Genomic DNA, 17,318 nt, shown 5'->3' with positions numbered 1-17,318 from the left:
TACTTTCGGCTGCGCGGTGTGTCAAGATTACATAGAACTTTCCTGCTAGAAATTGGGTACAGTGCGCCACACTGAAGCACTTGCCTCACACATCCACGATCACTCGTCTCGTCGCGTTGTATGGGGAAATGTGATAAGACCGCGCGGTCGCCTGCACACGGCGATAAACAGAAAACGTGAAAAAAAAACACGTAGCAAGTATAAAAAAGAAGGAAAGTAGCATATTATACAACACCGGCGTCAAGATCTTGCTAGCTTGTCGCGTTTGCCCTTATTTCTTTCCCATCGCCTACTACGTTCTTTTCTGCAGCCACTCAGTCCTTTTTTTCTTAATTACGTTACGTGTGATATCAGGGCGGTAATTTTGAATGTCAAAGCCGTACACCACGTGGTGGCAGCTGAGTGAACTAGAAGCGATGTCTCAGATTCCTGGGTATGGGGTCGACTTCACGGTATATTCTTCATATAACATAACATTCCTATATCTTCTTGAGATCGGCGATAATCAGCGGACCTGGAGTGATCGGGGAAGCTAGCGCTTCACAGCTGATGGCAGCAACACGGAAGAAGTTGATAGTTTCGCAGTTGAAGGGACAGAATGGTGACAGGCTCCGTATTTCTGGTCTAAGTGGAAAGCCCAAGAGCGTCGTGGTGGAGTAAGAACCCCGTGTCGGAGAAAAACCACTCTCTGCGTTGCCGTCGGCCTGAACGGAAAAACTAGTACTAATCGGCACGTTCGTTACGTCACAACCACACGACCTCGCGCGGGTAATTCAAGCACGCCACTGTGTTCACACTATTCATTCCCGTATATAAAGCGGGTGTTTCAGCAAACACTTTCGAAAATTCCTTAAAATATTGGGTTTAATATAGCAAAAAAATAGGTGTATGATCACACTCTCTGCCCCGGCGGACACAATATGCTACAAAACCCCTCTAATTCTTTAGGTAATTAACACAAACCCGAAAATTAACTTTTTAATTATCGTAGCTGGTGGTTAGTCCCAATTGGGAGTTTGATGCCGTGAACAAGAAGATGTCATATCAGTTTTTTAAAAGAAGATAAACTCAATTTCGAGATCCCTGCAGCGGGAAGAAATCCGGCGCTTTTTCCCGCACGCGACCGAAACTGAGCGCACGAGGAGCGCTGGAAGTATGGCGCAAGCGAAGCGTCCGCTGGTGACGTGTCGTATTGAATGCAGCGCCCAATTCGAAACACGTGTGCTAACTCTGCTCGCTAGAGAACCTCGGCGCTCAGCTTAGACCGCGGCCGGCGTTATATCGACTGCTTCTTCGCTCGGGGTAAGAAAAATTAGAATCATCGTCTGCTACACGGCCGTCGCTTTTGGGAATACAGATAACCACATTTGACTCTCAGTCTGGTTAACTCCAGGAAGAGTTTTTTAATCTTTTTTATTTTCGTCACTAGCTTTCTGAAATCGACAAAGGTACTGTTCTCAGACAGTGTGCAGGTTACTGTTTAACGTTAAATAGTGCCGGTATATAGACATGCATTGCATTATTTGTGCCAAGCGTGTATTTCTTTTATGCAGTATCAACGTAACTGCTACAATAAATGAAAACGACTTCGTAGATGGAAAGATTTTAACTGAAAACATTGCAATTTTAGCACTAAGGTGCTCCATACCGGCTGCCTCAATACAGTTGCCGTGTGCTGGACCATACACGTCCTGTGCAGCATGAAGTGCTAGTACGTAATTAGGAAACCTTGCCCGCAGATATTTAGCACTTTCAAGTTGTATAACAAACAGGAATGAATGAAATTTGTACCTGTTACGAATTTGGTTATTCCAGCCCCACATGGACACTCTAGGGAAGAACTACTATATGGGATGAAAAGAAGCCGTTTCTACATCACGTGTTCAAATTTCTTTCTGTCTATTGCAATGCACACTAGAATGCGGTATTTGATGAAATTCACAAAAAAATGAGCATCCCTCTGGGAATATTTTCAGTCGAAATATCTTGGTACGCTCCTTCAGGTTTTCGAGGTTCGCTGGCTCCGTATTGAAAACTTCGTTCTTAACGTTTCCCCAGAGGAAGGTATCCAGTGGTGACAAATCGGGCGATCTTGGAGGCCACGCTGTTGTCCTCCCCTCCCCCCCCCCCCCTTCGCCCAATCCATTGGTTGGGGAAGGCGCTCGCCAGGCACCGCGGAACGAAAAAAATCTGGCGCGGCTCCGTCATGCTGAAACCACTTTTTTTTTCAACCTGGCCCATGGTAGATCTGAGACAAATTCAGAGACGGCGCCTTTAAGGACGCAGTCTGTGTGCTTTTCCCAGTGAGGTTTGTGTCGATGAAGTAAGGACCAATAATACGGCAGTCAAAAATGCCAAACCAAACATTTGCTGACCATCTTACTTGGTGCTTGTGCTGGCGTAGCCAATGTGTGTTCTTGTCGCACCAATAATGCGCATTGTGCATGTTGACATTGGAGCCCCTGCAAAATTGGGCCTCTCTGTCAAAAGCACTTTGTGCAGGAATTCCGGGTCTGAAACACATTTAATTAGGCACCAGTTGCAAAATTGAGCCCTTTCTGAAAGTCATTTGTTGTCAGTTCTTGGTGAAGACATATATGATAGGGGTGGTAGCTGTGTCTTGATAGTGACTTCTAAACTTATGCCGGACGGGCTCCGTATGTGTTGGCGATTTCCCTGACACTTGTTTCTGGCTTGACAGAAACGTATGTGAGGACATCAATGTCAAAATTGTCGGTTGCGCTCTCTGGTCTCTTCCTTTTCTTAACATGAACTGATCCAGTAGACTTAAATCAATTAAATATCGGTACGAAAGTGGGTTGAATCGGCACACGACCACCAGGATGTTGGCTACAGCATACAGTTTGGATGCCAGCTCCGCGTCCAATTGCGCGCTCACATAAGCGATCATAATGTCCACCTTCTCGCCATTGGAGTATTGGGGTTGCGCTTGCGCGGCCATTCCCACAATTCCCACAATACGCCGTGACGTTTCAATCCTATACGGCACTTCCACACATTCAAGTGATTTGAAACACTGACACTGCAATGACCTTGTCACACGCGCACCTCCAAGACAAGCATCTGAAATGCAAAGGTCTGCGCTCTATTGGAAAACTGTAGCTAGCACACGCTAACACAACCGCAAGAACAACTGCCCGATGCACACAGCCACTGCCGCGCAAACTCTTCTTGCCACGCTGACAAAGCTTTTCTTTTTCGGACGTGGTTCCGATGCGCAGTGATTATAAGAAAACAGGTCATCCTAGTGAGTAAATGAATTCATGATGATTTACAAAAACGAGCCCGTCGGGCAACGATAGCAGAAGTGGCGCGCACGCACGCACGCACGCACGCACGCACGCACGCACTCACACACACACACACACACACACACACACACACACACACACACACACACACACACACACACACACACACACACACACACACACACACACACACACACACACACACACACACACACACACACACACACACACACACACACACACACACACACACACACACACACACACACACACACACACACACACACACACACACACACACACACACACACACACACACACACACACACACACACACACACACACACACACACACACACACACACACACACACACACACACACACACACACACACACACACACACACACACACACACACATATATATATGTTCGAGGGTGGCGCTGGTGAACACTCTCAAGGCTCGCTTACACCCAGTAAACATAAATACCCACGAGAGCAGCAGATTGGACAGCCGTCGCCGTGGCTCAGTTGGTAAGAGCACCGGACGCGATATTCGGAGGTCATGGGTTCGGATCCCACCGGCGGCATGGTTGTTTTTTCTGCTGCTTTATAAGTAATTTTCTTTAAGCGATTTATTAATAGAAGTATTATTATCCCACTGATAAGCATAACACATTAAAAAAAAATTAACGTTCCCCTATGCACCTTGGTTTCGGTGACTGTTGGCTCCCTTCATAAATTTGACAAAAACGGGCCCCTCATTTCCTTTAACTTGTCTGCTAATATATATATATATATATATATATATATATATATATATATATATATATATATATATATATATATATATATATATATATATATATATATACATTGATTGATTGATTACAAACGTCTTTATTTCTTCAATGTTCTCCGAACATGTGGGTGGACCGCCTAGTCCGGTAGTCCACTGGCTGCTGCTGCTGCGCTGGCCCTCCCCACCAGCCAGTGCTGACGGTCAGGATCATACAGGCGCTGTCTGCGCGATATATGCTGCCACACAGCATAACAATGATAGATTGGCTTGCATCACATTCATGTCGAACATGCTTGGACAAAAATTTTCAATATTGGAAAATTGTAAGGTACTGTTATGTAAATATTGAAGGTTATGGCCTTCTGATGTGTAGCAAAATCTTTGTTTTAAAGTATTTCCATCGCTCACATCGAGGAGTTAAGACGGCCGTAGAAAAGCAATAGGGAACGCTTTTGACTCTAGCAAAAACGTGAACGGCAAAAAACGTAAGCCTGCCGACGGGGGATCTGCGTATATATTGAATATAACATTGCAATCTTACAACATATAAAAAAATTGCATTCCTAAACTCTTTCCCATTCTGACATGCTTTAGTCCAGAATTGCTGGGTATGATAGCAAAAATTTGCAATGCCTCTACAAGGTTCACCATGTTTAGGATCTACTTCGTGGTTCATAATTGAGCGGAGTTGGTGCTTTTCTACTGGCTGTTTTATAGCTTAAGAATAATTCAATAAAGCTCACCCTGAGTGTGCTAGCTGTCCTTTCTGCTGAAATTCAGATACTTGTGTTAACGGAATGTGCCACCAAAAATGATATCTGCAGTACGTGACGCAGTTGATATTTATTCCCAAATAGCTCATACACTGAGAAACGGGAGAAAACTAGGGGTCCTTGCAATCTTTGTGCTCTTTGTTATCATTTTATAATGATGAGCACTGAAAATTGAGGAGAACTTTTAATATGGTTTATAATTATAGCTCTTGCGAAGTACATAGGTGCAGGTGCTGGGATTTCCCCTCGAGAGAAGGCTGCGTTGCTGACACTGCAGGTTGCCTCAGCTGTCACGGATGGCGCTTTGCCTGAGGAGTCGACGTTGAATTAGCCACATGCGTGAGCAGGTGCCGCGAATGCTACAGATGAGCAGCAGGGGGCCGCTGCTTTGTTGGGACTGCGTGGCGAGTTGGAAAACGAGCAAACTCTTGTAGTTTCCTCAGCGAAGTATTGACCCTTAAAGAACTCGCGAATTCACAGGAAGGTGTAAATTGCCGAAGGCACGTATCTTCTCCACGTATACTGTCAACCCAGGCTCGTTTATGCTCTACTTTGAGCTGAAGAACAGAATGCACGATGATGTTTTGTATATCCATCTTGAGTGAAACGGTGCTCATATGGTTTATTGGGATTGGACCAAGGCGATCATTTAGTGCATGCAGGGAGCAGAACCGTTTCAAAAAGCGATAAGATGTTTGTAGTGCTGTATAGACAAAAATTGTGTTTTTAAACAAAAGCGGCGCTTCGGTCGGGCGTGACGCAGAATGCAGACATAAAAGTAGGTTGCCTGCACTACACCAGACTATGTCGCATTCGGAACCAACTTGCTTCAGCGCGCGCCGCCGCCGCTTCAGACCGGCCATGCCGGCTTCTACAAATGTTTGAAAACATGCACATTGTTGAGGATAGAAACATTTTTGTCTACGCCTTGGCAGGAGTTCTGCTCTTTTTTTTCTACCTGTTCGCCGGAATGAATTACCATGCAAAGAACAGCAACGTTTTTATTGACCGCTCGTCGCTTACAGCACGGCACGGGTTTGCTAAATTATTGGTCATTACTTATTAGAATCCCCATGAGTGCAGTCACATGGCTACGAAGGAAACCTATACAACTTTCTTACAAGTTTTGTACAAAAAAAATTCTCCCTGGTTCGGGGATCCATTCGGGATCATTGCCAATCTGGGATAGTCTTTCTACCAACGAAGCTAACTAGGACGTCTAGCAGTTGGTAGGGTGTCACCGAATTGATCGCCAGTTCGAAGCGGGAACGATGTTAGTCTAATGTATTAACGCGAGAGCGTTAAGGGCCCCGTGTCGCCGAAAAGCCGGTGTCGCCGGTGTCGGCGGCGTAGGCTGTGAGCGAAAAATCCCACCTCTCTCTCCTCTTCCTTCTCGCAATATACGCCACTGCCCCAACAGATAGCGCGCGACGGCAGCGCCTCCCGACCGTCTCGTTCGGGCGCAGTGGGGCCGTGCGAGCATGCAGGAATCACGTGGTGAGCGGCGAACAGCGCAGCGCACATCCAAAGCGCGTTCACCACGAAGCTTGCGGCTTGCAGCCCGTTCGCTCGGCGCGGAAGCTATGCTGGCGTTCGTGGCAACGGGTTTGTCGAGAACGATGTGCCGACGAACTACGACTGCAACTTGAGTCCCACGCGTTTCGGCACGGCGCTTGGCATCGCTTCTACGTGGTTTGCCGCTCCGCACGACCGTTTCACCGTACGTAGCATAGCGACTTTTCTAACGGGCAAGGCGTCGCGCCGAACGGGCCATGGCGTTCCGTGGACTCCTTGGCAGTGCTGCAACACACTGTCGTGTTCCACTCTTAAAGGCAAAGCTTAAGCGTCCTTCATTTTTTTTGTGGGAAACCCCCAAGGTGGAATAATTTTCAATAAGGAAGTAATTACTGACGGCCCAGGATAGGCGGTGGTCCCGGGTTCGATGTCCGCACTAGGACCAATTTTTCTTCAACTGCGAAGAATCTGCGAATGCTGTATACCTTTCCGGTATTTATGTACATAGGTTTTCTCCTAAATACAGCTGACTAGTTCAATAGACGAAACCGGGAAAGTGAAGTATGCACAGAAACTAGTCACCCACGGTTTTCATCTTTCACAAGACAACCTTGGTGTTGCGCCTCCTGTCTTCTCGCAGCTTCTCTACGCCTGAGTATACGAGGTGAATTACGAGACGCTTGGGTTCTACGATTGATTTGAATAAGACGAATGCGATCTGTCCATTCTTTGTAAATTAGTCGAGTGTGCAGTAAATGTTATGGATAAGAACTTCTGTTATTTTCCTTTCGGAAACAGACGCCTATGGAAAGAGTTTACATCTCGCTTCAGCGGTAATGTATGCAGGTCCACAGGAAGGCGTCCCCTTTTATTTGCTCCCTGATTTTTCGGAAGGTGGCACAAGCATGCATATAACTTTCTTCCAGAGCTTAAAGAGAGAGAAAGAGAATGAAAAGCAAACGCATGGAGGTTAACCAGATGTGAGTCTCCGGTTTGCTACCCTTCACTGGGGATGCGGGATAGGGGTTAGCAAGACGACAGAGAGGAAAACGCAAAAAAAAGGAACGTGCACACATGGAGACACACACACACAAGACGTTCCAGTTAAAATCTTTCACGCAGGCCGGTAGATTGTAAGAAGCGCAAAAGCGCTTGCACGGCCTTCTTCTGCGACGGTAGATCCTTTCGATGTTGTAGAATTCCTGAGCTTAAAGCGAAAATTACGTGCAGTGTGCTGCCTTAAGTACTTCAGGTCAATCCGCTTCTTACTTTGGAATTTGCATGCAAATGATCTTGAGCTTGGCCGCCGCGTTGGAAAAGTTGTTGTGGTGCTCAGCTGCTGACTCGAAAGACGCAGGTTTTATCCCGGCAGCGGCGATCGCATTTAGATGGACGCCAAATGCAAGACGCCCGTGCACTGTGCGATTTCAGAACACGTTAAAGAACCCCATAAGATCAAACTTGTCGGAGCCCTCCGCTTCTGCGTCCCTCATAGCTCGAGTCGCTTTGGAACGTTAAAGCCTGTTTGCTGTATGCGCCATTCAAATTCTGAAATTCTCAAATCTGGGAAATAATATTAATAAGCCCATACACCACAAACCATAAACTGTGTGAAGCTTGATGAAAGCGGCTTTGGTGCGTTGTTTTCTCTGTGCGCCGTGTAGTTCTGAACGACCATCTATGGGAAAGTTCTCAAATAATATTCATAAGCCCATATACCACAATCCATAAAGTGTTTGAGCTTGATGAAAGCGGCTTTGGTGCGTTGTTTGCTCTGTGCGCCGTGTGGGTTCTAACGAGCTTCTATGAGAAAGTTCTGAAGTTTGATCAATAATATTCATAAGCCCATACACCACAAACCATAAAATGTTTGAGCTTGATGAAAGAGGCTTTGGTGCGTTCTTTGCTCTGTGCGCCGTGTCGGTTCTAACGACCATCTATGGGAAAGTTCTCAAATAATATTCATAAGCCCATATACCACAAACCATAAAGTGTTTGAGCTTGATGAAAGCGGCTTTGGTGCGTTGTTTGCTCTGTGCGCCATGTGGGTTCTAACGACCTTCTATGAGAAAGTTCTGAAGTTTGATCAATAATATTCATTAGCCCATACACCACAAACCATAAAATGTTTGAGCTTGATGAAAGAGGCTTTGGTGCGTTCTTTGCTCTGTGCGCCGTGTCGGTTCTAACGACCCTCTATGGGAAATTTCTCAAGTCTGAGAAATAATATTCATAAGTCCATATACCACAAACCATAAAATGTTTGAGCTTGATGAAAGCGGTTTAGTGCGTTGTTTGCTCATTGCGCCGTGGAGGTTCTGAACAACCCTCTATGGGAAAGTTCTCGAGTCTGAGAAATAATATTAATAACCCCATACACCACAAACCATAAATTGTTTTGAGCTTGATGAAAGCGGCTTTGGTGCGTTGTTTGCTCTGTGCGCCGTGTAGGTTCTGAACAACCCTCTATGGGAAAGTTCTCGAGTCTGAGAAATAATATTAATAACCCCATACACCACAAACCATAAATTGTTTTGAGCTTGATGAAAGCGGCTTTGGTGCGTTGTTTGCTCTGTGCGCCGTGTAGTTCTGAACGACCATCTATGGGAAAGTTCTCAAATAATATTCATAAGCCCATATACCACAAACCATAAAGTGTTTGAGCTTGATGAAAGCGGCTTTGGTGCGTTGTTTGCTCTGTGCGCCGTGTGGGTTCTAACGACCTTCTATGAGAAAGTTCTGAAGTTTGATCGATAATATTCATAAGCCCATACACCACAAACCATAAAATGTTTGAGCTTGATGAAAGAGGCTTTGGTGCGTTCTTTGCTCTGTGCGCCGTGTCGGTTCTAACGACCCTCTATGGGAAATTTCTCAAGTCTGAGAAATAATATTCATAAGTCCATATACCACAAACCATAAAATGTTTGAGCTTGATGAAAGCGGTTTAGTGCGTTGTTTGCTCTGTGCGCCGTGGAGGTTCTGAACAACCCTCTATGGGAAAGTTCTCGAGTCTGAGAAATAATATTAATAACCCCATACACCACAAAATATAAATTGTTTTGAGCTTGATGAAAGCGGCTTTGAGGCGTTGTTTGCTCTGTGCGCCGTGGAGGTTCTGAACAACCCTCTATGGGAAAGTTCTCGAGTCTGAGAAATAATATAATAACCCCATACACCACAAACCATAAATTGTTTTGAGCTTGATGAAAGCGGCTTTGGTGCGTTGTTTGCTCTGTGCGCCGTGTAGGTTCTGAACGACCCTCTATGGGAAAGTTCTCAAGTCTGAGAAATAATATTCATAAGCCCATATACCACAAGCCATAAACAGTTTTGAGCTTGATGAAAGCGGCTTTGGTGCGTTGTTTGCTCTGTGCGTTGTGTAGGTTCTGAACGACCCTCTATGGGAAAATTCTCATGTCTGAGAAATAATATTCATAAGCCCATGTACCACAAACCATAAATTGTTTTGAGCTTGATGAAAGCGGCTTTGGTGCGTTGTTTGCTCTGTGCGCCGTGTAGTTCTGAACGACCCTCTACGGGAAAGTTCTCAAGTCTGAGAAATAATATTCATAAGCCATTATACCACAAACCATAAACTGTTTTGAGCTTGACGAAAGCGGCTTTGGTGCGTTGTTTGCTCTGTGCGCCGTGTAGGTTCTGAAAACACTCTATTGAAAATTTCTCAAGTCTGTGAAATAATATTCATAAGCCCATATACCACAAACCATAAACTGTTTTGAGCTCGATGAAAGCGGCTTTGGTGCGTTGTTTTCTCTCTGCGCCGTGTCGGTCCTGAACGACCCTCTATGAGAAAGTTCTCAAGTCTGAGAAATAATAAAAATAAGCCCATACACCGCAAACCATAAAATGTTTTGAGCTTGATGAAAGCGGCTTTGGTGCGTTGTTTGCTCTGTGCGCCGTGTAGGTTCTGAACGGCTCTCTATGGGAAAGTTCACAAGTCTGAGAAATAATATTCATAAGCCCATATACCACAAACCATAAACTGTTTTGAGCTTGATGAAAGCGGCTTTTGGTGCGTTTATTGCTCTGTGCGCCTTGTCGGTTCTGAGCGACCCTCTATGGGAAAGTTCTCAAGTCTGAGAAATAATATTCATAAGCCCATATACCAAAAAGCATAAACTGTTTTGAGCTTGATGAAAGCGGCTTTGGTGCGTTTATTGCTCTGTGCGCCGTGTAGGTTCTGAACGACCCTCTATGGGAAAGTTCTCAAGTCTGAGAAATAATATTCATAAGCCCATATACCACAATTCATAAACTGTTTTGAGCTTGATGAAAGCGGGTTTGGTGCGTTGTTTGCTCTGTGCGCCGTGTCGGGTCTGAACGACCCTCTATGGGAAAGTTCTCAAGTCTGAGAAATAATATTAATAAGCCCATACACCGCAAACCATAAAATGTTTTGAGCTTGATGAAAGCGGCTTTGGTGCGTTGTTTGCTCTGTGCGCCGTGTAGGCTCTGAACGACTCTCTATGGGAAAGTTCTCAAGTCTGAGAAATAATATTCATAGGCCCATATACCACAAACCATAAACTGTTTTGAGCTTGATGAAAGCGGCTTTGGTGCGTTTATTGCTCTGTGCGCCTTGTCGGTTCTGAGCGACCCTCTATGGGAAAGTTCTCAAGTCTGAGAAATAATATTCATAAGCCCATATACCAAAAAGCATAAACTGTTTTGAGCTTGATGAAAGCGGCTTTGGTGCGTTGTTTGCTCTGTGCGCCTTGTCGGGTCTGAACGAACCTCTATGGGAAAGTTCTCAAGTCTGAGAAATAATATTCATAAGCCCATACACCACAAACCATAAACTGTTTTGAGCTTGATGAAAGCGGCTTTGGTGCGTTGTTTGCTCTGTGCGCCTTGTCGGTTCTGAACGAACCTCTATGGGAAAGTTCTCAAGTCTGAGAAATAATATTCATAAGCCCATATACCACAAACCATAAATTGTTTTGAGCTTGATGAAAGCGGCTTTGGTGCGTTGTTTGCTCTGTGCGCCGTGTAGTTCTGAACGACCATCTATGGGAAAGTTCTCAAATAATATTCATAAGCCCATATACCACAAACCATAAAGTGTTTGAGCTTGATGAAAGCGGCTTTGGTGCGTTGTTTGCTCTGTGCGCCGTGTGGGTTCTAACGACCTTCTATGAGAAAGTTCTGAAGTTTGATCAATAATATTCATAAGCCCATACACCACAAACCATAAAATGTTTGAGCTTGATGAAAGAGGCTTTGGTGCGTTCTTTGCTCTGTGCGCCGTGTCGGTTCTAACGACCCTCTATGGGAAATTTCTCAAGTCTGAGAAATAATATTCATAAGTCCATATACCACAAACCATAAAATGTTTGAGCTTGATGAAAGCGGTTTAGTGCGTTGTTTGCTCTGTGCGCCATGGAGGTTCTGAACAACCCTCTATGGGAAAGTTCTCGAGTCTGAGAAATAATATTAATAACCCCATACACCACAAACCATAAATTGTTTTGAGCTTGATGAAAGCGGCTTTGAGGCGTTGTTTGCTCTGTGCGCCGTGTAGGTTCTGAACGACCCTCTATGGGAAAGTTCTCAAGTCTGAGAAATAATATTCATAAGCCCATATACCACAAGCCATAAACAGTTTTGAGCTTGATGAAAGCGGCTTTGGTGCGTTGTTTGCTCTGTGCGTTGTGTAGGTTCTGAACGACCCTCTATGGGAAAATTCTCATGTCTGAGAAATAATATTCATAAGCCCATGTACCACAAACCATAAATTGTTTTCAGCTTGATGAAAGCGGCTTTGGTGCGTTGTTTGCTCTGTGCGCCGTGTAGTTCTGAACGACCCTCTACGGGAAAGTTCTCAAGTCTGAGAAATAATATTCATAAGCCATTATACCACAAACCATAAACTGTTTTGAGCTTGACGAAAGCGGCTTTGGTGCGTTGTTTGCTCTGTGCGCCGTGTAGGTTCTGAAAACACTCTATTGAAAATTTCTCAAGTCTGTGAAATAATATTCATAAGCCCATATACCACAAACCATAAACTGTTTTGAGCTTGATGAAAGCGGCTTTGGTGCGTTGTTTGCTCTGTGCGCCGTGTAGGTTCTGAACGGCTCTCTATGGGAAAGTTCACAAGTCTGAGAAATAATATTCATAAGCCCATATACCACAAACCATAAACTGTTTTGAGCTTGAAGAAAGCGGCGTTGGTGCGTTTATTGCTCTGTGCGCCTTGTCGGTTCTGAGCGACCCTCTATGGGAAAGTTCTCAAGTCTGAGAAATAATATTCATAAGCCCATATACCAAAAAGCATAAACTGTTTTGAGCTTGATGAAAGCGGCTTTGGTGCGTTTATTGCTCTGTGCGCCGTGTAGGTTCTGAACGACCTTCTATGGGAAAGTTCTCAAGTCTGAGAAATAATATTCATAAGCCCATATACCACAATTCATAAACTGTTTTGAGCTTGATGAAAGCGGGTTTGGTGCGTTGTTTGCTCTGTGCGCCGTGTCGGGTCTGAACGACCCTCTATGGGAAAGTTCTCAAGTCTGAGAAATAATAATAATAAGCCCATACACCGCAAACCATAAAATGTTTTGAGCTTGATGAAAGCGGCTTTGGTGCGTTGTTTGCTCTGTGCGCCGTGTAGGCTCTGAACGACCCTCTATGGGAAAGTTCTCAAGTCTGAGAAATAATATTCATAAGCCCATATACCACAAACCATAAACTGTTTTGAGCTTGATGAAAGCGGCTTTGGTGCGTTTATTGCTTTGTGCGCCTTGTCGGTTCTGAGCGACCCTCTATGGGAAAGTTCTCAAGTCTGAGAAATAATATTCATAAGCCCATATACCAAAAAGCATAAACTGTTTTGAGCTTGATGAAAGCGGCTTTGGTGCGTTGTTTGCTCTGTGCGCCTTGTCGGGTCTGAACGAACCTCTATGGGAAAGTTCTCAAGTCTGAGAAATAATATTCATAAGCCCATACACCACAAACCATAAACTGTTTTGAGCTTGATGAAAGCGGCTTTGGTGCGTTGTTTGCTCTGTGCGCCTTGTCGGTTCTGAACGAACCTCTATGGGAAAGTTCTCAAGTCTGAGAAATAATATTCATAAGCCCATATACCACAAACCATAAACTGTTTTGAGCTTGATGGAAGCGGCTTTGGTGCGTTGTTTGCTCTGTGCGCCGTGTCGGTTCTGAACGACCCTCTATGGGAAAGTTCTCAAATCTGGGAAATAATATTAATAAGCCCATATACCACAATTCATAAACTGTTTTGAGCTTGATGAAAGCGGGTTTGGTGCGTTGTTTGCTCTGTGCGCCGTGTCGGGTCTGAACGACCCTCTATGGGAAAGTTCTCAAGTCTGAGAAATAATATTCATAAGCCCATACACCACAAACCATAAACTGTTTTGAGCTTGATGGAAGCGGCTTTGGTGCGTTGTTTGCTCTGTGCGCCTTGTCGGTTCTGAACGAACCTCTATGGGAAAGTTCTCAAGTCTGAGAAATAATATTCATAAGCCCATATACCACAAACCATAAACTGTTTTGAGCTTGATGGAAGCGGCTTTGGTGCGTTGTTTGCTCTGTGCGCCTTGTCGGTTCTGAACGAACCTCTATGGGAAAGTTCTCAAGTCTGAGAAATAATATTCATAAGCCCATACACCACAAACCATAAACTGTTTTGAGCTTGATGGAAGCGGCTTTGGTGCGTTGTTTGCTCTGTGCGCCGTGTAGGTTCTGAACGACCCTCTATGGGAAAGTTCTCAAGTCTGAGAAATAATATTCATAAGCCCATATACCACAATTCATAAACTGTTTTGAGCTTGATGAAAGCGGGTTTGGTGCGTTGTTTGCTCTGTGCGCCGTGTCGGGTCTGAACGACCCTCTATGGGAAAGTTCTCAAGTCTGAGAAATAATATTCATAAGCCCATACACCACAAACCATAAACTGTTTTGAGCTTGATGGAAGCGGCTTTGGTGCGTTCTTTGCTCTGTGCGCCTTGTCGGTTCTGAACGAACCTCTATGGGAAAGTTCTCAAGTCTGAGAAATAATATTCATAAGCCCATATACCACAAACCATAAACTGTTTTTAGCTTGATGGAAGCGGCTTTGGTGCGTTGTTTGCTCTGTGCGCCGTGTCGGTTCTGAACGACCCTCTATGGGAAAGTTCTCAAATCTGGGAAATAATATTAATAAGCCCATACACCACAAACCATAAACTGTTTTGAGCTTGATGGAAGCGGCTTTGGTGCGTTGTTTGCTCTGTGCGCCTTGTCGGTTCTGAACGAACCTCTATGGGAAAGTTCTCAAGTCTGAGAAATAATATAAATAAGCCCATACACCACAAACCATAAACTGTTTTGAGCTTGATGGAAGCGGCTTTGGTGCGTTGTTTGCTCTGTGCGCCGTGTAGGTTCTGAACGACCCTCTATGGGAAAGTTCTCAAGTCTGAGAAATAATATTCATAAGCCCATATACCACAATTCATAAACTGTTTTGAGCTTGATGAAAGCGGGTTTGGTGCGTTGTTTGCTCTGTGCGCCGTGTCGGGTCTGAACGACCCTCTATGGGAAAGTTCTTAAGTCTGAGAAATAATATTCATAAGCCCATACACCACAAACCATAAACTGTTTTGAGCTTGATGGAAGCAGCTTTGGTGCGTTGTTTGCTCTGTGCGCCTTGTCGGTTCTGAACGAACCTCTATGGGAAAGTTCTCAAGTCTGAGAAATAATATTCATAAGCCCATATACCACAAACCATAAACTGTTTTGAGCTTGATGGAAGCGGCTTTGGTGCGTTGTTTGCTCTGTGCGCCGTGTCGGTTCTGAACGACCCTCTATGGGAAAGTTCTCAAGTCTGAGAAATAATATTCATAAGCCCATACACCACAAACCATAAACTGTTTTGAGCTTGATGGAAGCGGCTTTGGTGCGTTGTTTGCTCTGTGCGCCTTGTCGGTTCTGAACGAACCTCTATGGGAAAGTTCTAAAGTCTGAGAAATAATATTCATAAGCCCATATACCACAATTCATAAACTGTTTTGAGCTTGATGAAAGCGGGTTTGGTGCGTTGTTTGCTCTGTGCGCCGTGTCGGGTCTGAACGACCCTCTATGGGAAAGTTCTCAAGTCTGAGAAATAATATTCATAAGCCCATACACCACAATCCATAAACTGTTTTGAGCTTAATGGAAGCGGCTTTGGTGCGTTGTTTGCTCTGTGCGCCTTGTCGGTTCTGAACGAACCTCTATGGGAAAGTTCTCAGGTCTAAGAAATAATATTCATAAGCCCATACACCACAAACCATAAACTGTTTTGAGCTTGATGGAAGCGGCTTTGGTGCGTTGTTTGCTCTGTGCGCCTTGTCGGTTCTGAACGAACCTCTATGGGAAAGTTCTCAAGTCTGAGAAATAATATTCATAAGCCCATACACCACAAACCATAAACTGTTTTGAGCTTGATGGAAGCGGCTTTGGTGCGTTGTTTGCTCTGTGCGCCGTGTAGGTTCTGAACGACCCTCTATGGGAAAGTTCTCAAGTCTGAGAAATAATATTCATAAGCCCATATACCACAATTCATAAACTGTTTTGAGCTTGATGAAAGCGGGTTTGGTGCGTTGTTTGCTCTGTGCGCCGTGTCGGGTCTGAACGACCCTCTATGGGAAAGTTCTCAAGTCTGAGAAATAATATTCATAAGACCATACACCACAAACCATTAACTGTTTTGAGCTTGATGGAAGCGGCTTTGGTGCGTTGTTTGCTCTGTGCGCCTTGTCGGTTCTGAACGAACCTCTATGGGAAAGTTCTCAAGTCTGAGAAATAATATTCATAAGCCCATATACCACAAACCATAAACTGTTTTGAGCTTGATGGAAGCGGCTTTGGTGCGTTGTTTGCTCTGTGCGCCGTGTCGGTTCTGAACGACCCTCTATGGGAAAGTTCTCAAATCTGGGAAATAATATTAATAAGCCCATACACCACAAACCATAAACTGTTTTGAGCTTGATGGAAGCGGCTTTGGTGCGTTGTTTGCTCTGTGCGCCTTGTCGGTTCTGAACGAACCTCTTTGGGAAAGTTCTCAAGTCTGAGAAATAATATTCATAAGCCCATATACCACAAACCATAAACTGTTTTGAGCTTGATGGAAGCGGCTTTGGTGCGTTGTTTGCTCTGTGCGCCTTGTCGGTTCTGAACGAACCTCTATGGGAAAGTTCTCAAGTCTGAGAAATAATATTCATAAGCCCATACACCACAAACCATAAACTGTTTTGAGCTTGATGGAAGCGGCTTTGGTGCGTTGTTTGCTCTGTGCGCCTTGTCGGTTCTGAACGAACCTCTATGGGAAAGTTCTCAAGTCTGAGAAATAATATTCATAAGCCCATACACCACAAACCATACACTGTTTTGAGCTTGATGGAAGCGGATTTGGTGCGTTGTTTGCTCTGTGCGCCGTGTAGGTTCTGAACGACACTCTATGGGAAAGTTCTCAAGTCTGAGAAATAATATTCATAAGCCCATATACCACAATTCATAAACTGTTTTGAGCTTGATGAAAGCGGGTTTGGTGCGTTGTTTGCTCTGTGCGCCGTGTCGGGTCTGAACGACCCTCTATGGGAAAGTTCTCAAGTCTGAGAAATAATATTCATAAGCCCATACACCACAAACCATAAACTGTTTTGAGCTTGATGGAAGCGGCTTTGGTGCGTTGTTTGCTCTGTGCGCCTTGTCGGTTCTGAACGAACATCTATGGGAAAGTTCTCAAGTCTGAGAAATAATATTCATAAGCCCATATACCACAAACCATAAACTGTTTTGAGCTTGATGGAAGCGGCTTTGGTGCGTTGTTTGCTCTGTGCGCCGTGTCGGTTCTGAACGACCCTCTATGGGAAAGTTCTCAAATCTGGGAAATAATATTAATAAGCCCATACACCACAAACCATAAACTGTTTTGAGCTTGATGGAAGCGGCTTTGGT

General features: G+C 44.6%; 1 pseudogene; it reads right to left on the bottom strand.

Moving 5' to 3' along the window:
• Positions 1-479: 479 nt before the first annotated feature.
• The window catches only part of LOC144125706 (uncharacterized), a 168,180-nt pseudogene continuing 151,341 nt past the window's right edge, over positions 480-17,318 (bottom strand).

The sequence above is a fragment of the Amblyomma americanum genome, chromosome 1 (genome assembly GCF_052857255.1).
Source record: "Amblyomma americanum isolate KBUSLIRL-KWMA chromosome 1, ASM5285725v1, whole genome shotgun sequence".
Lineage (NCBI taxonomy): Eukaryota > Metazoa > Arthropoda > Arachnida > Ixodida > Ixodidae > Amblyomma > Amblyomma americanum.
This window is presented reverse-complemented; position numbering and strand designations above follow the sequence as displayed.